Source organism: Lissotriton vulgaris, chromosome 10 (genome assembly GCF_964263255.1).
Source record: "Lissotriton vulgaris chromosome 10, aLisVul1.2, whole genome shotgun sequence".
NCBI lineage: Eukaryota > Metazoa > Chordata > Amphibia > Caudata > Salamandridae > Lissotriton > Lissotriton vulgaris.
Window position 1 is genome coordinate 208302355 of NC_141698.1, and position 22279 is coordinate 208324633.

Sequence of the window (22279 nt, forward strand, 5' to 3'; positions counted from 1 at the left end):
AGATACACACTCACAAGTCCTCAATGTTTCTATCCAATGGGATAATAATATATTTTGTTTACCTTTAAGATATCTTACTAGCTGGGAAGTGAATAAATCATTTAGGAATTTAGCGACTTATTTAGAGTTTTGCAGACAGGAGACTCCGTCACACATGTGGCGGAGGTCCCATTTGCTACATCACAAGTGCATTATAGCCTATGGCACTTGTAATTTGGAGTACGGAATATCCGCCTCATTTTAACACTGTATCCTTTCTACCAAACTCTAAAAAAGGTTCTAAGGGCCCCATTTATTAGTTTTAACCATAGGGCAGTACAGCAGGCTTCCCTGCTGCGCTGCCCTACGGTAAAAGAAAAGGGCAGGAATGTGCCGTATCTATGAGATATGGCACATTCCTGTACTTTCCCCCTGCGCCGGTGCACAATGGGCTGCCTCACGCGAATGCAGGCCCCTTTGCACCATGATGCAAGGGTGCCTGCGTTGAGGGGATGATTTTTTTGGTGCAGGAAGGGAAACCTTCCTGCATAAAAACAATCAAAAGAGGCGTTTTCCTTTTTCTATGTACGCTGCAGAATGCATCACACATAGAAAAAGGAAAAACAAGGAGAAATAAAGATATTACTCCTTGTTTGTTCCTCCCTTACTCATCCCCTGGGGAGGCGTACGTTTCGGTATTGCCTCAGATTCACAATTTCTCGTAAATCTGCGGCAATGTCAAAATGCCATGGATGTTGCAGGGAACACCCCCGAGCAACAACAGTTGCACGCCCCTTTAACACAGAAAACTGTGCTAAAGGGGACAATATTTACGAAGCAGCATTGAGCCAAACAAAAGTGGCTTAGTGCTGCCTCGTAAATATGGAGCAGACACCTGCGCCACAGAACATCACAAAAAGTGACTTTCTGAAGGTGCAAGGTGCCTCATAACTGAGGCCCTTAGTCTTTAAGTTAAAGGAACATCACATAGTCTTTCAACTACAACCACATCACAGATTCGACCCCTTGTCTCCCCTTTAGCCTCTAAACCAGCCTAGTATTTGCTACTGAGGGGCTACAGCAAGTAGGTAACAAGGGGCCCACAAGGCACAGCAGCCTCATCCCCACTCTATCCTAATTAACAACCATGCCCCAAAAGCTTTTCCTAATACCAGCAACACCGAAAGAAAAATACGTTTTGAAATAACTTGTTATGGAAACGTCTAAAAAGTGGACATGGCTGCCTGGTACTTCATTACTTTGCAAATTTGAGATGCTCTTTTCTAAAAGAAGAGGGCAATGCAAGAACTGAGGAAGTTCCTCAACAAAGCAGATCCAAGGCAACTAGGTACAATATTTCCTGCACCCACTAAAAACAGATTTAGTGGAGGAGTGTCTAGTAGCCAGGATACATTGCAAAACCACTCTTCTGCAAACTTGATATTAGGGAATTGACTAGTTAGCCTCTCATCATGATACCATAGAAGATCATCTGTGAAAGTGAAAGAAAGGACAGACAAATTATGAGTTGCTGAATGTTCGACAGCCATGATCTTAATCTCTTTTCAAAGCAGCTACTATAATCAACTTTGCTTAATTGATGCTGATTCGTAGTACGAATGAGAAATTACTGACAATGAGAGCAACACATCTTAAAGAGGAAAATCCCAATTCCCCGAGTATCTGCACCCATTTTTAAACTATTACAGAGGTAACTCTTTGAGGTAGACTAAGTCACATATTTGATTTTGCTGACTGACAAATTGGCCACCGCAGGGTATCTAACAGCAGTCAACAACATAGTGCCCACACCGCCATCGCTCGCTCCACCATGCGCCCCATACACTTACAAACCAAGAAGACTCCTGAGACATAATTGTGGGAAAACGGTGGTGCAGGTTTATTTGCATACAAGTAGCAGATAGGTGGGTCATCTTACAGGCGATCCAAAGCGGCAGCCCCTCGCTGACCCGCATGCCCAATTAGCCATTTTGCACGGTAAGTCGATGCTCTTGACGGTGCAATACTTTGATAGTTATCTCGTTTACTCCCGCCCCCCCCTGTCAGGGCGGAGCGATGAGGCACACCCCCGGTCGGTTCAGGCCCCCCGACCGCCCGAAGGACTAACGGGGCGCCGACGTTGTTTCCTGGAACCCCCTCGGCTCCAGGTTCTTGGCTCAGGCACCCCTACTGTGCCAGGCAGAGGTATTGCTGTCTCCTTCTGCCGCAGAGGTACCCTTACTGTCCATCTGCTTCCAGATCGCCCTGTGACTCCGCCTGCAACACAAAACAGACCATTAATTGCTCACACCAACCTGCTGCTCTGCTGCTGGGTCAGGGCCAGGGTGGGAACAGCGCAGAGCAGTCAGGACGAAACGCGGCAGAAAGAGGGCGGACAAAGCCACGCTGACCTAGATAAGGCCCTGGGTCCGCCTCCCCCCTTACACGCGCACCCTGCATTGGCCACATCCCAAGGGGGCGGCACCCTGTCCGGCGCGCTGATGACGTTCTGCTCGCGAGGCATGTGTCACTAGGACGCTGTCTCGCGTTATCTCCCCTTCGCGTCGCGCGGCCAGCGGCATAGTGCCCACACCGCCATCGCTCGCTCCACCATGCGCCCCATACACTTACAAACCAAGAAGACTCCTGAGACATAATTGTGGGAAAACGGTGGTGCAGGTTTATTTGCATACAAGTAGCAGATAGGTGGGTCATCTTACAGGCGATCCAAAGCGGCAGCCCCTCGCTGACCCGCATGCCCAATTAGCCATTTTGCACGGTAAGTCGATGCTCTTGACGGTGCAATACTTTGATAGTTATCTCGTTTACTCCCGCCCCCCCTGTCAGGGCGGAGCGATGAGGCACACCCCCGGTCGGTTCAGGCCCCCCGACCGCCCGAAGGACTAACGGGGCGCCGACGTTGTTTCCTGGAACCCCCTCGGCTCCAGGTTCTTGGCTCAGGCACCCCTACTGTGCCAGGCAGAGGTATTGCTGTCTCCTTCTGCCGCAGAGGTACCCTTACTGTCCATCTGCTTCCAGATCGCCCTGTACTCCGCCACAGCTCTGGAGGAGGCCCCCGTCGATGACAGAGCCCCCCACCACCTAGCCACCTTTATACCTAGCACCCTCGTATCATAGGCACCCTGCTGCTGCCAGAGCTTCCTGTAAGTCAAGGATGAAAACATCCATCCCAATCCCTGACAAGTGAACCCCATCTCTTTCATAGTAGCCCACCGTTCTGGCCCCTCTTCTCCATGAATGTTTGCATGGCCCTGTTCACCCTCCTCCTGCCTTGCTCGATGGCAAGGGGTGACCACGCTCCCCTCCAGGTCCTGCGGGGGGCAATCTCTGACCATACAAATTCAGTAGCCCCCAGTGACATGCCGCTGCATGGCATCCACTAATGCTCGCCTCCCCATTGTCACCAGATCATTCCCACCCAGGTGTATCACGAGGATGTTCCTGCGGGGGCAATCTCTGACCATACAAATTCAGTAGCCCCCGGTGCATCCCGCTGCATGGCATCCACTAATGCTCGCCTCCCTATTGTCACCAGATCATTCCCACCCAGGTGTATCATGAGGATGTTGGGAGGCCCACCCCGGGCTGCCACACATTGGTCCGTTTAGAGCACCTCTATCATAGTATCCTTCACCACACCACTTATGGAGATTTCTTAGAACGGTTCTTAGGACACGCCCTTAGTTACATAAGCCGCACCTCTAATGGGGATTGCTTAGATGTGTTCCCCTTTGCATTTGCACAAGTGCCACCCTTGCCTACGTAACGTTTGTTCTTGCGCCTGGGTGTCTAGTATGTATTGCAGTATTTCACCCCGAATTGTACTGTCTTTTCCCTTGTAACCTGCACACTGTTGTACTGTTTGCCACCTCCTGTATTTATTTATTCACTATTGTCCTCTTACCTCATGTAACTTGTCTGCTTTTCCTGTAAAGTTTCTCGCCCATCATTTCTGGGTTGGTGTATACCCTTGCGTTATGCAGTGATCCACATGGCACTAGCGACTTACACTTGATGCCTGAGTTGAGTTTCGTGGATGGACTGCCCCTTCCCACATCTGACACCCATGCATCTGCTCCTATTCCCAATGTAATCCATCCTGGATGACTTATAATACGGTGTCTTGTATGTCGTCACTTTTGTCCCAACGTAACCTGACTGATTCTACCTCAGGCACTTATTGCGATTATCATTGGCTATGGGAAAGTACGGGTTAAGGTGATGGTACTCTTACAGTGCCTGCACTTATTTATATAGTGAACAAGTGGCAGGCATGCCTCTCTTAAGTCCCTGGAGTATCTGCCTTGTACCTGCGCTTGGTACTATTTTGTACATGCACCCGCCACTGATTGCTACTTCTCACATGTTGTTTGCCTCTGCTGCTTACACCAGCGCCACCATCGCCTACCTTACGTTTGTTCTAGGCCTGAGTGTCTAGCACATATTGCAGTATTTTACCTCCAATTGTACTTTGTCTCTCCTGTACCTGCACACTTGTCAATAATCCCTTCTGTAATGCACTGTTTGCCACCTCATGTATTTTGCTTGCTCCCAATTGTCACTTTTACCTCATGTAGCTTAACGTCTGCTTTTGTACGATTATTACCCGTCATTTCTTGTACTTATTGTGACGAGCTCACGTCATTTAAGATGGTATTATTCCAAGCGTGTGCGTAAGGAAAGTGCGTTTTATGGGATTTAAACCCATAATAAATTTAATCTCAAAATTAAATTGGAGTAATTATGCAGGAGTATGAGGCAGTGCTTTAATCACAGCCAGCCACAGATGCATTGGAAAGCATGATTCTGCATTTCCCCGAGTGGGTTGAAAAGTGAACCTTAATGAAGGCACTTGGGCTTGTTTTACAAACCTTTTCCAGTGTGCGCAGATCCCTCATGGAGTACTTGGTGGCGAGTACTGCATAATACTGCAGTGCCTTTTAGGATTACATGTGCGAGTTAGACACGTTCGGATTTATGCCTGCAGAATTAAGAAACCTGCAATCACCCTTTAAAATATTTACCCACGTGTCCTACACCATAGCTGTCCGTTGTCTTAAATATCTGTTATGGCTACGTTCACCCCCCAGATCTATTAAGTTCATTGCTTGAAGTTAACTTCGCAAACTTGAACTTCACCGCAGCTAGATTTTATTGGAAGGGAAGTGTAACAGAAGCTGCGATGGTTTGCTGTTTCATATCTCATTCTCCATCATACCCATGAAGGCTGTATCACAGCTGTCCAGCTCAGCTTAAAAGATGTGAGTCAAGGCATACATTTAAGGACCAAAACAGTGCTTGTACGGACTGCTGCGCAAAGACTGCACTAGCCTATTAGCTGGAGGCTTAAATACAGATTTAACAGCAGCATGCCCTTCGATTTTATGAGCAGAGTTGCTTTTTACATGCTTGTTTTCCTTGGTATGTTCGCTGTAACCTTTTAGTATAAGCCTATTGTAATCATGAAAACGTTTCATCTGTAGAATACTTTCTATGCCCTCATTATGTAGGCGAACTCATTCCAACACCTTGGGTCGTCATTATTACTATCGAATAGTGTTCTGAAAACCATTTACAGCTGGCGATTTATAGCTACCACACACAGCATGAAATAGGTAGTGGTCCGAGGTAGGCGCACTGAAACCCGGCCTGTATTCCGCTGAACGATGTAGTAAGAACAACTCCCCCTGGACCGGCTCAGCTACCAGAAGGCAGTGTTGAAGGAAGTGAATCAACATTAAATCCCTTTTTAATTCGCCCTGAAGTGCTGCCTGAAATATTACCGTATTCAACACAGTTGCCTAGTGAGGAACCAGCGATCACAAAGGTAGCCAAGAAATCCAGTATAACCGTAAGCAGGCTTGGTTGCGTAAATGCGCACAAGTCCAGCTCCTAGCACCTTCTACATGTTGTAAGAAACAATCTCATTTGAGAATGGAAAACCAAGGGCATATCAAAATAATACATATGAAGTCAGCGTGCCCTGGAATAAAGGAAAGACACGTGATATGAAACCCGGCAGAAACCACATTTAGCCATTGTAACATACAGACCATTTGTGTGTTCCGTGTAACTGCGGATCTAAATGAAATTCTCTCAATATCAAAATTATCATGTTATTGGCGAATTCACCGGACCCACGAGGAAGCTGCCCCGGAAGCCCCATTCACAGACCGTGGAAATATTTGCGCGTTTAGAGAGGGTCTCGCGGTTTCTAGCGCAGCTTAAGTGATGTGGCTAAACCAGAAAATGGTTTCTGGGTCATTACCGAGACTCGAACCCAACTCCCCAAGTCCGAGGTTGAACGTCCTAGCAATCAGCCCACGGCAGCGCTGAAAATAAATGCCTCGAAAAGGTGCTTCAACACTTAGATGTATTCCAAAACGATCGCATCCAGCAGCCATATGAGATTGAATTAGACTAGGTATGTGTGAATACCGAAATATACTTTTGCATGATGTGGTATTGAGCCCAAGCCTGACACGTCTCGCTCCCAACTATATCAGTAGGTGCTTCTGAAACGCTCAAGGGGCTGGGTCAGAATCATTCACACATCGTGCACTGCTAACATAGGAATTACATTGTACCTAGAGGGCACCACGAGAAAAAAGACTAGTCGCAAAATCTGCCCTTCCACCCCCAGGTCACACTGCCTTTGGTCCCAGATACTGGATCGACATTTGGCAGTTCATGTCAGTAAAGTCCTCCATGGGTGATTTATTTTATGCAAACCGCTGTTTAAGAAATAAGTAACAATGAAAAACCTTGAAAATTGAGCGACTGAACTACGGGACAGTCTCACTCTGGTCAGAAAGAAATCAAAGAGTGTCTGAAACAAGAAACAATGCTGTGAGCGCCAAGACGCCAAGTCACAGCTGCTTCGTTTGAATGCTTTGCCAAAAATGTGTTGCTACAAAGCAGGGCTTCGCCCCATGGAAGCGACACAGATCTGCTGAAAGGCGCACATAAGAGAAGTATACGTGTAACATAAAAGGTCTTATGCCTAGCACTTACCGCATGTTTAGGAAAACAAGGACTGAATGGCTGTATGAACCAATATACGGATGTACATATTTTCAACACATTTTAAAACGTACTTCCAATTAAATCGATTATCTTCATCATTTCATAAAGAAATATTGCGGTTAATTAGTCAATACATGATAAGTTACTGTGTTAATAAAAGATAATCCTTTGTAGCTTCTCCCCAGTTGCTGCGACATGACTCAGAAACTTCCACTGCAGCGACCTTCAACTAAGAACGACACATTCTCTCCCCGGTAGAGCGACGAGGATAAAGCTTTAGAAGTGGGGAGTGGGGGCAGCTGGTAGATAGGCTAGAATCCTGTTTAGCCCGAAGGCTGCATGTTACTGTGTTAACTCGCGCAGAGCCTGCGACCTTTGAACTTGCAAACGAGAGCAGTGGAGACCGGGCAATCAATGACGTGATCAGTCCAGCTCCTGTTCACTGAATGAGACGTACTCATCAGATGAGTCTAACATATTGTCAATAGGATAAGGAATTCAGAAGGCAATTCACTTCATTGATTATTTTGCCAAAATATGTCTACACTTATACACCATCAATCATGTTTCCATGCATCTCGTGTTAGAAAACAGTAACAAGATATAGGACGGTGTTTTGTGGTGTGTCTCACAACCACTGTGTCATTCCAGCTATATTTGCGCTTTTGCTACCACACCTGTGTTGCCACAAATACCCTACCCCACCTGTGTTGCTCGTTCCAGAACTAACTTTGTAGTTAAATTACTTGTATCCGCAGTAACGACTCTCACAAGAGCCGCAGGTGCTGCCCGCTAAGGGGTGCATGGGAGCAGGGCGCACAATCACAACAAACCTGCCCCAAACACACACAACTGATTAAAGGCACCGAAGTTAACCCGGACCTCCAGGTCGTTACTGTACACGGTCATTTGCCAACCAGCTGAGCGCGGGCGGGCATATATACATTGAGGATATTATATAAACTTTTGCGGGTGGAGTGGGAAACTACCGATCTTTTTAAGGCCCACCCTGTCCATTAGGGATTCGTGGGTGTAGTAGGCAGTAAAGTAAAAGGCAACTGCCAAATTGTTTATACAACCCGTAGCTTGGTAGGAGCCCATTATACAATGAAGGGAGCAAGCGCTCGCATAGGCGCTATAGTTCGAGCAGCATGGCCTGGTATACGAAGGGCGTCGAACAAAGGGGGCCGTTGATGGCGACCCAGGTTTTTGGCGCCACCCGGTTACCTCGGTAATCGGACATCGTTACCGTGGATGCAGTCATGGAAAGAGGCCCTATCTCATACTAGAGGGTGTGCAAGTGCTATGGGGCGCTGTGGAAGGCCCCGTCCGAGATCCCTCTTGCTGCCAATTTGTCCTTCCGTGAAACGGCGGGACAGTAGAACCCGCCTTCCTTGCTGACCGAGGAGTAAGTCACACCTAACTCCTACGCGACCCGGGCAGCGCGCTGGGCCCTCCACCCCACTCGCACGAGCTTGTGACCGTGCACCACCATAGACCCCACAGACCCCCTCGTTTCCACACAGTCTTAGGGGGACTAACTAGAACAAGCATTCGTGCCATTACTATTAGGCTTTATACAGCGCGCAGCCCTAACCACGCTCGAGTTGCTGCCAAGTGCCGCGAGGCTTAAAGTAACCTGTCGGACAAAAGGATACTGGTCATGCAACATACCCACTCGTTCATAGGACAACAAATAGTCGCTTGCAAATCTCTGCCCTTCAGATACGATAACCAGCTTCTCCTGCTCCCAAAACCAAATCAACTAAACAAGTACCCCTTTGTCCCTTGAAGAGAACGTTAATAATGGCTGCCACGTTCGAAATACCGGGGTTGGAGAATTGCCGTAAGCATGATTTTCACAGACCTCCGAAGCTCCAAAACAAGTCCCGGACCGAGAAAGACTGAGAAACAATATACAATTAGAGAACCTATTCATTGAACCGAGAAAGACTTTGCAGCCATATACAATTAAAGAACCTATTCATTGAACCGAGAAGACTATGAAGCAATATACAATTAAAGAACCTGTTCATGTAACAATTTGGGATTCAGCAACTCAAAATATATATACATTTAAAGAACCTGTTCATGTAACAATTTGGGATTCAGCAAATCAAAATATTGTCTCCGTGTCTACGTATATGTTGTGGATCAATTTATAGCTGCACTCTGGTTAATTTAGGTCATAACAATGATCATAGAAAATACTGCCGCAAGCATACCTGCGCTCTGGTTAATCTAGGTCATAACAATGATCATAGAAAATACTGCCGCAAGCCAATCGATCTTCAATGTTCAGTCTACATACTTCAGCCCACCTTCCCAGAGGCTTCTTAAGCTACAAGTAATTCATATTAACTTGTACAATGCTTTCAATTGGAAGGCACCGAGATAATAACCGTAAGTGAAACAGACCTTTTTGCCAGCGCTTTACACGGACCACAGCCTGCAGTGATGACTCATCCCGTTAAGAACATGGGAACATTATATAAGAGTTGCCCTTTTATCTGAAACATCTAACGATAAGAATGTGTCGTTAAACCCTGAGAACACATTGCGCGAGTCTCTATAATGCTTGGCTTTCAGCGCGCTATCTCAGTCAAGGCACAATCCAGCACAACCGTTCGGTTAACAGTAAAACGACTTCCCCGTGTTGCTCCTTGCGGCGTCCTCGCAAGACTGGACTGGAGAAGGGGTCGACGACCGATGCCTAATGCATTATTATTTGTGCAACTCTGAGTCACCAACAGGGCTTGAGTGCTAACCCCATCCACGCTTGCAGCCCGCTCAGCCCCGAGCAAGACAGAATCCCCCAGCAGCTAGCGCCAATCAAGCATGCCGTCGCCATGGTCCATCCACCCCAATTATTCAAACGAGGCCAAAACACAGCCCCGTCTGCAGCGAGCTCTGACCACCAACCACGTCCGCTGTCCTGTGCTGTACCACCAACCGCGCCACCCAGAACGAGAGTAAAGGACGCAACTTCCCGTACCTCCCACAGCAAAATTCCCGAAAATAATTTGCAAACAGCCAGGCCCCGCAAGAAGCCATAACAGCCAAGTGGCTGCATCGAACACATCCAACAAACACCGAGCAATCAGACTCCGCGCACAACAAAAGCCGCAGAGGACACGTGTGAAAACCGCCACAACAAACACTGCCCGGCACGCTCTCCCTCGGCCCCCAGGGCCACACAAACCGCCGCCCATGACAAACACTGCCCGGCACGCTCTCCCTCGGCCCCCCGGGCCACACAAACCGCCGCCCATGAATACCAGCACTCACCGCAAACCCGTCGAAGTTAAAAACCAGACGCAAGCCCAGCGAGGCAGGGCGGCCCACCGAGGCCGGACATGGACAATCAGCGAACAGCGCAAACAATCAAAAGAGGCGTTTTCCTTTTTCTATGTACGCTGAAGAATGCATCACACATAGAAAAAGGAACAACAAGGAGAAATAAAGATATTACTCCTTGTTTGTGCCTCCCTTACTCATCCCCTGGGGAGGCGTACGTTTCGGTATTGCCTCAGATTCACAATTTCTCGTAAATCTGCGGCAATGTCAAAATGCCATGGATGTTGCTGGGAACACCCCCGAGCAACAACAGTTGCACGCCCCCTTAACACAGAAAACTGTGCTAAAGGGGACAATATTTACGAAGCAGCATTGAGCCAAACAAAAGTGGCTTAGTGCTGCCTCGTAAATATGGAGCAGACACCTGCGCCACAGAACATCACAAAAAGTGACTTTCCGAAGGTGCAAGGTGCCTCATAACTGAGGCCCTTAGTCTTTAAGTTAAAGGAACATCACATAGTCTTTCAACTACAACCACATCACAGATTCGACCCCTTGTCTCCCCTGTAGCCTCTAAACCAGCCTAGTATTTGCTACTGAGGGGCTACAGCAAGTAGGTAACAAGGGGCCCACAAGGCACAGCAGCCTCATCCCCACTCTATCCTAATTAACAACCATGCCCCAAAAGCTTTTCCTAATACCAGCAACACCGAAAGAAAAATACGTTTTGAAATAACTTGTTATGGAAACGTCTAAAAAGTGGACATGGCTGCCTGGTACTTCATTACTTTGCAAATTTGAGATGCTCTTTTCTAAAAGAAGATGGCAATGCAAGAACTGAGGAAGTTCCTCAACAAAGCAGATCCAAGGCAACTAAGTACAATATTTCCTGCACCCACTAAAAACAGATTTAGTGGAGGAGTGTCTAGTAGCCAGGATAGATTGCAAAACCACTCTTCTGCAAACTTGATATTAGGGAATTGACTAGTTAGCCTCTCATCATGATACCATAGAAGATCATCTGTGAACGTGAAAGGAAGGACAGACAAATTATGAGTTGCTGAATGTTCGACAGCCATGATCTTAATCTCTTTTCAAAGCAGCTACTATAATCAACTTTGCTTAATTGATGCTGATTCGTAGTACGAATGAGAAATTACTGACAATGAGAGCAACACATCTTAACCACATTACTGCTGGCCATTTTCCCCCCTGTGCTGGATTTTGCACTTTTGCTGGCACCATGAAGAGCTCAGCTCGTCATCAGCACACGACACCCGTGGGTGATGACGAGCTGAGCTCGTCATCAGCATCGAAAGGGTTAAAGAGGAAAATCCCAATTCCCCGAGTATCTGCACCCATTTTTAAACTATTACAGAGGTAACTCTTTGAGGTAGACTAAGTCACATATTTGATTTTGCTGACTGACAAATTGGCCACCGCAGGGTATCTAACAGCAGTCAACAACATATTCCTGATATCAAGAACGTTCACTCGTGAGTCACCACATTGTAATGCGCGGAGCCTCCCTTCCTATTCTGGTGAAGTTCAGATTGAGCTACGTTTGTCCCTGAGGGGCTGGAGCGGCCTGCTTGGTCTTTTCGCTGCCTGGCTGTTTTCTCTGGCAATTGTATCACTCGGTGATTTCCTAACGGGTGAGTTGAGCATGTCTTCTCGTGGGGTCCAGGGGGCAAACGGCAAGACACCAGCTAACTCCGGCCCTACAACTGCAACTCTCCACTCTTTCGAAGCAGAAGCAAACCCTAAAAGCAAACGAGAGACCATGGGCCTCAAAAAAACATCAAATAAACCTGCTGGTGGGGGGCCCCAAAAGATGGGGGCTCCTTTCAACCCTCAGTTGCCAAATTATTCTCTGTCGTGCAGGTGGTGACCAGCGCAGGTCCTGCTAATGGGGCAAGACTCTCAAACAATGTCGATGGCAGGATTGAAAATTATTTATAAAAACAGTCTCATCCAGCTTGGCCAAACTTCCTGATGTGCAGCTAGAGCTACAACTGCAACCTACTCCACTTTTACCAGGCTTACTCGGCTTGGAACCAGGCTTGATAACCCAAAACCAAGGGCCTCATAAAGGCACCTTTAATTTTAACTTGGACGTCCCTGCTCTCCCTGCAGAGACTGTCCTGTTCACCGGCGCTGACTCCAGCTTGTTTCCAATCCCCCAGAACCCCCAGGATCATCCTATTTGGGGCCCCTTGTCCTCCGATGCCTTGGATGCAAAATGTAATAGTGCTGGTGCTAGTGCTCAATGGCTACAAAATCCTGTGTCACCAGACCCCCTTGGAGAGCACTTCTTCTCGGTCTCAGACGGTTCAAACTCTCAGGCCGAAATAAGCTCTTATCCATCCAGTGACTGTGACCTCTCTGAATCCAACTTCAGTAATCCCTCTTAAGGGAGAAGCACGGTTCAAAAACAGAAGCACCAGGGGGCGAAAAGCAGGGGGGAGAAGATAGATAAGAGAGAACAGCTCAAATGGGACTACTCTGGGTCTCACCTCTCTTTTCCCTCCATTGGCGAAACTGCAAAGACGGCCTGTGCCCCACAAGAACAGACTGCAGAACCTTCTTTGGCCGCTATACTTTCTTCAATTAAGCAATTTCAGGAAGAAGCCAGGGTAGACAGCCAGCAGCCTAAATGTGCGGCAAAAAAATTACAGGGGGTCTTCGGAAACTTAACAAAACCTGCTCTGACATTTGTGAAAGAGTGACCATGGTGGAAGGCCGAACTGAAAGTCTTGAATCTGAAGTCCTAATACTCAAGAGTCAATGTTCCTCTCAGGGGGATCAAGTGACGGACAACATGTGGAAATTGGAAGAATATGAAAACATGCAGCGCCGAAATAACCTCCACCTTCTTGGGATTCCAGAGAGAGTGGAGGGGGAAGATCCCCGGCGCTGCATCATAAATCTTTTCATGGGGGCCTTTCCCGAACTGACCGAGTGGTGTTGTGAACACGAAGTCCAACGAGCTCACCGCTTCCTCTTTACAATAAAAAAGCAGTCTGGCAATACTAATGAAGCCACAAGACCTCAAGCCTTCTTGTTTTTTTTCGGGAACTTTTTATTAAGATAGCTAATTTTGGATCAAGCTCGACAGTACTCTCAGAATGTTTTGAGGGGGTATCTTTCTTTGCCAAACCTGACTTTTGTCATATAGCTGTGGAACGAAGATGGGATCTCCACCAGTTAATCGCCCCATTTCAACAACTGGGAGCACAGGTCTTCCTCATGAACCCTACTAAGCCGAAGGTCATATTGAACGGCGCTTCATGAATTTTTACTTCAGAAATTAAGGCTCAAGAGTTTCTCAATGGATTTAAGGCCAGAAAATGCCAAACTAATGCTATTCCTGGTTTAGTATGGTCTAGCTAACCTCGTTGGCTAGATAGTTTAAAAAAAGGGGTGTTATCCTTCTCCCTTTTTGTTTTCTATTTAGTATTCCTTTTTGCTTACTATTTTTTTTCTTTTTTTCCCGCTAGCTCTTGTCCTCCTTTGGGGGTGGTCGGTTCCAGGCTATAAGGACTAGCAGGCCCCCTTTGAGCTTATCTTGATAAAACTCGCAACAGCCTGATGTCTTAATACATGTTGCATGCTAAACACAGGCTTTTCTAACATGGCAAGGGGCGGGTGGTGGGGTGTTACAATAGGTATCCATCATTCAGGGTTTTCCTGATAGCTCATTTTGGGGCGGTAGAGGGGGTGGGGGAGGTTTGGAGGTTAGAGAAGGGTTGGGAGGGGGGTGCATGCTCAGGGGGGGAAAGGCTGAATATAAATAGCTGCTTTTGCTTTTTTGATGTGCCTAATGTTTAATGTGTATGAGCAGTCATAAGTCAAAAGTATATCTAGACTGTCTTTAAGTCTGACATGGGCTATGTATCTGTTCAGTCTGGGCAGGCTCCAGTGTTTCTTTATGTACTTCATTTATGTTGACTTAATGACTCATGGATTCAATAAGGATCTTGGTCGTGCATTGTATGTATTTTGTGTACACTTACCTACAGAGTTTCAAAATGTTTTTTTCTTTAAAATCACAATGAATTCTATACATTTTAAAATCATTTCTCTGAATATTTGTGGGTTAAACGACTCTCAAAAAAGGCAGAAGGTTACTCAGACCTTATGGTTGATGGGGGCCAACATTGTGTGCCTTCAGGAGACACACATAGAAGGCTCTCAGTTCCATCTTTTAAATACTTTGGGATACAAGGTTATTGGGGGTACATCGCAAGGGACTCAAACTAGGGGTGTGGCTATTTTGACATGCTATAATTGTTTACCTCAGTGTCCCTGAGTTAAATCTGACCCCAAGGAAGATGGGTGTTTGCAGAATTATGTATTTGTTTAGAGCCATACCTTTAGAGTTCAATGAAGCAACACTTTTAAGATTTTATAGGTTATTTTCTCAGTTTGTGTGGGCATTCTCTCAACCTTGGAGGGCATACAAATTGTTGTCCCTACCTCGAGAAAGAGGGGGGTGGGCGCTACTCAATTTAAGAATATACTTTTGGGCTACTGTGTTACAATCATGTCCTATACTACAGCAAGACTCTCCCCCAACACCAGCGGTAGGTCTATCCTCACCTTTTGAACTCTTGCTCGGTACTGACGCCTGGGGTTGCTTGTGGTGACAGCTGGAATTTGGATATTACAGAAGGGGCAAATTTAAGATCCTCTTAGGGGTATACAAGGTTTTCGCTGCTGTTCGCAAGAATGTAGGTATTGGTAGATTGTTTTTTTGTACGCCTATCAAGAATAATCCCAATCTACCGGATATCTTTAGACCATCGTGCCTACAAACCTGGAATGATAAGGGTGTAAACTAGGTGACCTTTGTTCACCCCAGGAACTTCAATCTATCTATAAGCTAGACAATAGTGACTCTATTAGGTATCTTGCTATTAGGTCCTTCTTTCTTCGGAAGACGGGGGCCCTCAGGCTTTGCTAACTGTGAATCAATTGGGAAACTTTGTGGGACTATACCCCCATGCATTGGTATTATGTACAATTTTCTCAATAGCTTAATGCCTGATGATCTGTCTATAGTTTCAACCAATTGGCAACAAAACCTGAATATTTCTAATAATGCTTTTAGCTTAGCACTTAAATCTTCCCAAAATGATTTGTTGTCTGCTAGTCTTCATGCGCAGTTTTACAAAACCTGTTTTTTTAATATTTTACTCCCTCTAGGATAGCGAAATGGGGGACTATGAAAGGTACACACTGTCCGCGCTGTGCAGAGTTTAGCATTGACTCCATTCACATGTTTGCTACATGTGTAAAATTGGGACCATTACAACATAAAATTCAATTCTTCCTCGGTCAAGTGCTACTCCAAAATGTACTTCTAACGCCCTCCACCATCTTACTTGGCATACAGGGCTCAACAGTCAGAAAGAACGGGGGGCCTTAATATTCGTTGCCATGGCCACCTACAGGCTGTGCATCACATCAGCCTGGCTGGACCCTGACCCCCCATTGTTTGCACATTGGTTTGCTCGGTTTTATTTAAATTTTTCTCTTGAAAAAGCAATCTATTCTAAAAAAGGTCACCGGGCAAGAAAAAAAGGGTTAGTCATCTGGGAGCCTCTTACTCGCTGGCTAAACCAGTCAAACCCCTAAGCAAATGAGGATAACGTTTAAGGATTGTCTTCAACCAAATTATTGTATTTATTTATTTTGAAAGTTTTATAGAGCGCGAACAAGATCCTCGCGGATATCAGAGTGCTTTACACACATAGAGGTTATACAAAAAACATAAATCATTAAACATAACATTTTGTGCAAAGTGAGCAAAACGGTGTAAGACAATAAGTACCCATAGAGTCAAGGCAAAGGCAACAGAAGTGCCTAGGTGGTCTAGCTGACCATTGTCATAAAAGGAATACTAGTGATTCTTGAGATTTCCTTAGCCTATATTCATGTGAATTTTGCCAAGAGAATCAATTTTACTTCTTTTTTGAAGGATGCCGTGGATGAGATAAGTCTGGCTTCTGAAGGGAGTGCATTCCAGATCCTGGGCTCCATCCCTGAGAATGACCGTTTCTATGTTTTTTTTCTTGTTGAATCTTTTTGGTTTCAGTAGTAGATTTTCTGCGCTTCTTGTGGATCTAGAGCCACCCATGATTGTCAATTTCTGAGCAAGGTAACTGGGTGAGTTGTGATGTATGGCCTTATGCGTCATGCACGCAATTTTAAGGTGTATTCTAGCTTCGTATGACAGCCAGTTCAAGGATTTCAAGTCTGGAGAGATGTGGGAGCTTCTTTTAGAGCCAGTGATGAGTCTCGCTGCAGCATTAATAGAGGCTTTTAGGGGTGCGGTTGTGGATTTGGGGAGGCCACAGAGAGCGACACTTCCATAATCTACTCGAGGGATATCTAGAGCTTGGATTGCGGTCCTGAAGTCATTGGCGGACAGGAAGGGTTTCAGCTTCCTCAATGTATTGATCTGGAAATTTGCTCCCTTAGTTGCATTACTGATATGATTCGGGATATTGAGATTGCAGTCGAGGGTTATACTGGATCCACAATGGTTTCACTGAGTCCACAAGGGTTGGTTGAACGTTGAATGCTGTAAGATGTTTGAGCCAATCATGTAAGATGGGGACTTTGGCGGATGGTGCTATTAGGGGGAATTCCATTTTTAGAGCGTTCAGTTTGAGATGATTCTCTGCCAGCCATGTCTGAGTGTTCCTAAGCATTGTGTTGAGTAGTTTGATGTCTCCATGGGTGTGTATTTTAAGGTACAGTTGGGTATCATCTGCGTACATGTGAAATTGCACATTAGATGCTTGCAGCAGTGCAGTGAGTGGTTCCATGACTAAATTGAACAATGTCGGGGATAGGGAGGATCCTTGTGCGACACCTAATGTTACTGGAACGGGTGTGGACACGAAATTTTTGATCTTGAGTTTTTGTGTCCGGTTATGAAGAAAGGAGGTAAACCACTTAAGCACAGTCCCTGATAGACCCATTCTGTGATTCAACAGATCTAATAGGTTCTCGTGTTTGACTGTATCAAAGGCTGAAGAGAGGTCAAGTAGGATAAGGAGGGAAGTACCGTTCTGATCAAGTATTTGAAGCGCTTCATCAATTATGTGTGTCATAGCTGATTCTGTGCTGTGGCCTGCTCGGAAGCCTTATTGGTGTGAGTTGAGGAGGTCAAAGTGCTCGATGTGCTTTGTCATTTGGAGGTGTACACATTTTTCTAACAGTTTGGCCAAGGTAGGAATATTGGAAATAGGGCAATAGTTGTTTAGGTCAGAAGGGTCAGCTGTGGTTTTTTTTAGGATGGGCGATACTTGTCTCACTTTTTTCGAGTCTGGGTACATCCTTGTTGAAGTGAAGTATTAATGATTTTTGTCCAGAGAGGGAGAAGTAATGGGGTAAAGTCCTTTACAGCGTTTGCGGGGAGAGGGTCAGTGAGGTGATTGGAGGGCTTCAGAGTACTGAGAATCTTGCCTATAGTTTCTTCTGTGTAAGTATCAAAGGACAACCATGAAGCGTTGTTTTTTAGGTCAAAGGATGTTTTGATGTGGGGACTAGAGTGTAAACTTAAGTCAATGAGGAGATCTTTCCTGATGTTATCCGTCTTTAGATTAAAGAAGGTAGAGAATTCTTCACAGGTCGGTTGTGTACTAGTTGTGTTTGTAGTCGTTGAGGTTCATCCATGGATTGAGTTTTGATTAACTCAGACAGTTTTTTTTGGACGGTTTCTTGCTTGGTCTAGCTGGTGGCTGAAGAAGTCTGATTTCGAGTGCTTGATCTTTCTAAAGTATGCATTTCTTTTTTTCCTTAGAGTTTTGAGGTGCATAGCAGATGGGACTGATCTCCAATTGCGTTCCGCCATTCTCAAAGATTGTCTATCTTCGTTAAGTAGCCCGTCGTACCAGGGTTTTGAGTCTTTAGAGGAAACTCTCTTTAGTTGAAGGGAAGCAACCTCATCGATTATCATGGTCATAGATTTGAGGTAGTGGTTGGTGAGAACCTGTACGTCGGAGGCGCCTGCAGGGGGTAGAAGAAAATTGTAACTGGGAGATGGTAATGAGTTGGGATTTAGTTTTTTCAGGTCTCTTTTCCAAATCTTTGGTTTGGTGGATTGAGCCGGGTTAAGTTTCACAGATTAATTGATAAAGAAGGTGATAATATGATGGTCTGACCAATCACGGTGTTGGATCGATTCAAGTTGAATGGAGTCACCTTTGGAGATGATTAGATCCAAGATAGATCCTTTGTTTTGTGTAGGGCTGTTGCAGATTTGGGTGAGGTCCAGAACGCCGAGGCAGTTTTTGAGACTATTGACCACTGAGTCGTTGTGATCGTTCCAGTGGAGATTGAAGTCGCCAAGGAATATTTGTGTGTTTTGCCCTCCAGAGTTCGTTGTGACAATGTCCATGAGGTGTTCCGTGAAGGTGAGGTTGTCCCCTGGTGGATGGTAGATAATATGTAAAGAGCATACTGGATTTCCTTTGCTGTTAATGTCGAGGCAGATGTGTTCAAAGGAGGGGAATACTGGGGATATGGCTCTATTTACAGAGAGGTTGCTCCGGTGTATACATGCGATTCCACCCCCTGTCTTGCCACTTCTGTCCAATCTGATGATGTTGTAATTAGGGGGTACTAGAATTTCGATGAGTGGCGAGGAGGATTCTGTTAACCAGGTTTCTGTGAGCATTGTCAGGTCCAGGTCATGCGCGATAATGAGGACGGCTATGTATGCCACGTGTCTAGAGTCCGATCTACAGTTCAGGAGTGTGCATTTAAGACGGGGAGTGATGAGGGAAGAGGAGGGATCCTGAGAGAGTGTGACTTTTCTAAGATTATTGTCGATGATACCTCCAATGTTGTGTGTAGAGGACCTGTGAGGGTTGGGGTGGATAGTGGGGATGGGCAGGTGTGTGGGGGCTATGTGGGTCGTAAGAGCGGGTTCGTAAGAGTGTAGAAGGGAGCGTATGTCGTACTCCGAAAGTGGATTGATGCTTCGCATTGGGCGGGTGGCAGAATTAAGGGAGGGAATTGATTTCCAATAGGGTAGATTATGTTTGTTTGGATGGGAGGACATTTTTTTCCAGTAGGGAAGATTATGTTTGGGGGAGAGTGGAGGATGGGTAGGTGGCTCGCTTGGTATAAAGGTTCTGGAGGGTCTGGAGCACCTTTGTTGATTCGAGAACAACTCTTTATAAGTATGGAGTTCCTCTTTGATTTGGAGAAGTGTGGACATAATATCATCCACAGTGGTGTTTGGAATGGTTATGATAGGGGTAGGTGTCTGTTGAATGAGTTGTGCTGTCATGGCCCGGTTCGATGTGTAATCTGGTGCAGGTGTGGGAAGAATAGGAGGGGGTGTTGCGTATGTGGGTGGGAGAGTCGTTGGTATAGATTTTTGAGTAGTCGGAGTGGTTGGTGGGTGAGGGGGTGTAGGAGGTGTAGCTGGGAGTGGAGTGTGCTCTGGTGGATGATTTGGGGGAAACATAGGAGAGGGTGGTGCGTGTGTGATTGGGAGAATTGTTGATGAAGCTATCTGAGTAGTAGGTGCAGTTGGTAGGTGAGGGGTTTTGGGAGGTGTAATAGGGGTGGAATATGCTCTGGGAGTAGATTAGAGGGGGTGGGATGTATATTAAATGGTCGTGGTGGGGAGTCCTTTTATGAGCCACCAAGTGATCGTGGGGTGTTGGCTGGTATGGGGGCGTTCAATGTTAGAGGTGGGCAGGTGGAATAGGGATGATGCGGGGGGAGAATTAAGGTGGGGGTGCTGTTAGAGGGGGAGTGACCTCTAATCGAAACCGATGAGAGATCAGCTTCTATTGTAGGTGCGTGAGTTGTTTCAATACTGGGATGGGGGAGTAGTAAGTGTCGCTATGAAGCAAGGCTGAGGTAGGGAGAGGGATGGTTATGGGGGGGAGAGGCTAGAGGTGGGGGGTCTATGGTCGTTCCGGGGGGCATTCAGATTGAGTAGGGTGTGCGATAGTTGTCACAGTCGTGCAATTTAGAAGTCTGTGAGGATTAGGTGAAGTGAGGTGACGTGCGTTGGTGGAAGGGGTGGAAAGTTGGGGAAGGCATAGGGATCTGATGTCCGCGATAGCTGGGGAATTGGGGTGGAGGGTGACATAAGGGGTTGGAACTGTGGTATCTTGGGTACTAGGTGTGGGGGTTGATCTGGTAGTAGTACGCGGATTAGACACATGCTTTTTAATGATGGGGAAGATGTTATCTAGTAGATTTCGACTTCGGTCCGTGGATTGAATAAGAATAGTTCTTTTATTGTAAATTGTGATAGTTGCTGTCACTTGGAAGAGTTGTGATGGTGCAATAGAAATCACTAGACCATGAGCGGATTTCCTAGTGAAAGAAATCAAGAGTAAGGCTAGGAAAGCTTTCCTCCATTGGACTCTACGTTTGGTGTGGAAAATGTTGTCAGTGGTCATGATCCCGTTGTGTAGTGAAAAATAAGGATCAGCAAAGGGAGTTTATGGGTGAGATTTAAAAAAAATTATGTTTGAAGCGTTTGGCAGATTGTTTTGAGAGTTTAGGGGCATACATGATATTGTACGTGTGAGTGCCTGTGAGTTCCATGTTGTTAGCTGGGGTGTAGGTGAGGGGAGTAGGGTTTGAGAGTGTGGGCTGTAGTATAGGCTAGAGTGTCATAGCTGGCTGGGGTAAGAGTATAGGGCCCGATGTAGGTGCCCTAATACCGGTTGGAAACGGCCGAATTCGGCCGTTTCCGACCGGTATTACGTTTTTCAGATGTAGGGCATGCATTTACAGAATCGGTATTTTACCGATTCTGTATTTACCGATTTGGTAAAATTACCGAATCGGTAAATACAGACTCGGTAAAATACCGATTCTGTAAATGCAGATGTAGCTGGCACATGTCAGAGTGCCACAGGGCTTTAAGAATCGGTATTTTACCACCCAATCCTATTGGGTGGTAAAATACTGAATACAGGTGTGCATGCACATCTGTGCATGCACACCTGTGCAATGTGACACACAGACATGCCCTTAGGGCCTGTCTGTGTGCCACATGGCACACAAGTCCGGAATTGGGGTGCTAGAGGGTGTCAAAGTGACACCCCCTGCACCCTTGCAACAATCGAGATTTACCGAATCGGTAAATACCGAATCGGTATTCCACATTGATTCCTATGGGCTTCAAGGCCCATAGGAATCAATAGGGGATACGATTCGGTATTTACAGAATCGGTAAATACCGAATCTTACCGATTCGGTATTTACCGATTCTGAATTACCTACATTTCCCCCCTCTAATTTACCACTTCTTAAATACCGAATCGGTATGATTCGGTATTTAGGAAGTGGTAAATTAGAATTACCTACATAGGGCCCTAAATCAGGGATGATTGTGTGTCACTCTTTCTTTGTTGCTGTAGTATTGCACTGGTCACTTTATCCAATGCCTCCTTGTTACATTGCTTAATATATACTCTGCTGTGGTGCTTTTCTACTAAGGATGTTCTGTTGCACAGATCACTTTAGTTCATTTTTCTTGTTTTAACTATCAATATTTATCCCTGTTGTAATGTTCTTAGTCTAATGAAGTACTGGTGCTCTGGCCACTTTATCATGTGATTTTATCCAGTTTGATGAAATATTTTCTGCCCAACTGCTCGCTGGAGTATTTTATATCGTATTTGGGTATTTTGGACTTTGACACTTCTGCTCTAACATGATTTATAATAATAGGCTTTTGATGATCTGGCACTCTCTGTAAATTTTCAGCCGGGGTGGAGGGGAAGGGGGGTTGATACACATTGTATTTTTCATCTCCTATGTTATGTATTTTGTGTTCACTGCATATTAAAAAAGATTTTAAAAAAAATAATAAATAAGATGCAAATGAGTCACTTTTGGGAGAGACACCTATACAGGTAGGTGGATAAAACTAGTCCATTGCCATTTGATGTGGGCAGCCAGG

The 22279-nt window shown here is 45.9% G+C and overlaps 1 long non-coding RNA gene across 1 annotated transcript; it reads right to left on the bottom strand.

Moving 5' to 3' along the window:
* Positions 1-1856: 1856 nt before the first annotated feature.
* LOC147684996 (uncharacterized) lies at positions 1857-4597 on the bottom strand. Its single transcript, XR_015300749.1, has 4 exons — positions 3700-4597; positions 3509-3615; positions 3214-3379; positions 1857-3141 (listed from the first exon to the last, which is right to left on the bottom strand). It is a non-coding gene; the product is annotated as an uncharacterized LOC147684996 (long non-coding RNA).
* Positions 4598-22279: the final 17682 nt, after the last annotated feature.